General features: G+C 48.1%; 1 protein-coding gene across 2 annotated transcripts in view; it reads right to left on the minus strand.

The window, feature by feature from the left end:
- Positions 1-1,342, minus strand: part of Parp4 (poly(ADP-ribose) polymerase family member 4) — a 104,057-nt gene that overhangs the window by 79,474 nt on the left and 23,241 nt on the right. The window lies entirely within an intron of this gene.

The following is a 1,342-nucleotide window of genomic DNA, read 5'->3' on the forward strand; positions in this document are numbered from 1 at the left end:
CTGCTCTGGGACCAGCAGCCATTTCTGCCTGGGACTGGCTGCTCCCAGAGCCCGCTGCCTGCCACCACATGGCCTGCCGCCACCATTTGGGACCTACAGCATTTCTGCTGCCTACTGCCGCTGGGGATCTTGCAGCATTTTTAAAAAGAACAACACTCAGAACACAGGGCGGAGCCTCAGTGTGCATGGACACTTTTCTTGATGGATGTTCTCCATGTCATTGTGTAGACAAGTGGTCTTCAACAGGATGCCAGAGTCAAGGGGCTTATACCTTCAAGCCACTAGATTGTGAGTCAAATAAACTTCTTTTTTGTTGTTGTTATTGTTGTTTGTTTTTTTCGAGACAGGGTTTCTTTGTAGCTTTGGAGTCTGTCCTGGAACTAGGCTGGAACCAGGTTGGCCTCGAACTCAGAGATCCACCTGCCTCTGCCTCCTGAGTGCTGGAATTAAAGGGGTGCGCCACCACTGCCCGGCTCAAATAAACTTCTTCGTAAGGTTTTTAGCCTCGTGTATCTTGTGACAGCAACAGAGAGCATACTAGGATGCTGGGTAACTGGCAACTCAGGCTTCCTTTCCCCACTGGGGTTCCTGTTCCTCATCGCTCACTGCATATACTCCTGCTGGAGGCCCCCACTCCTAACACTTCTCTCCCATTTTATTCTTCCTCTTGCCTTTTCCTCTACTCTGTAAGATGTAGGCCTATCCGTGGCATTAAACCACATGCAGTAAGAGTTAAGGAGCCTGGAGTCATAGCCCCGACTGCAGTGAATTCTTTCAAAGACTGAGCTTGTTGCTGAGATACACAACACATCTTGTGGCTTCTCCCACATCCTAGCCAGTGTTCATCTCTTCTTTTAAGTTTATGGTTTTTCGTAGCTTCCCTTCTCCTCTGCCAGATTTGTTCCTGTTTTGTTTTTTTACTTAAGACATTATTTCCTTCTTTGAGACAGGCCTTCAGGAAACCACAGCTGGCTTCAAACCCACTATGCAGTTCTGGATAAATGAACTTCGGATCTTCTCAATTCAGCCTTGGATTATAAGTGTGAGACGCCATACCTGACACAATGGCAGTGGCGCACACCTTTAATACAGCACTCACAGCACTCAGGGGGCAGAGGCAGGTGGGTCTCTGAGTTCAAGGTCAGCTTGGTCTAGAGAGTGAGTTCCAGAACAGCCAGGGCTACACAGGGAAACCCTGTCTCAAAAACAAAAACAAACAAAAAATAAATGAAGTCAAAAGTAGAGAGATGAGGGGCTGGAGAGATGGCTCAGAGGTTAAGAGCATTGCCTGCTCTTCCAAAGGTCCTGAGTTCAATTCCCAGCAACCACATGGTGGCTCACA

This window comes from Microtus ochrogaster, chromosome 17 (assembly GCF_000317375.1).
Source record: "Microtus ochrogaster isolate Prairie Vole_2 chromosome 17, MicOch1.0, whole genome shotgun sequence".
Taxonomy (NCBI): Eukaryota; Metazoa; Chordata; class Mammalia; order Rodentia; family Cricetidae; genus Microtus; species Microtus ochrogaster.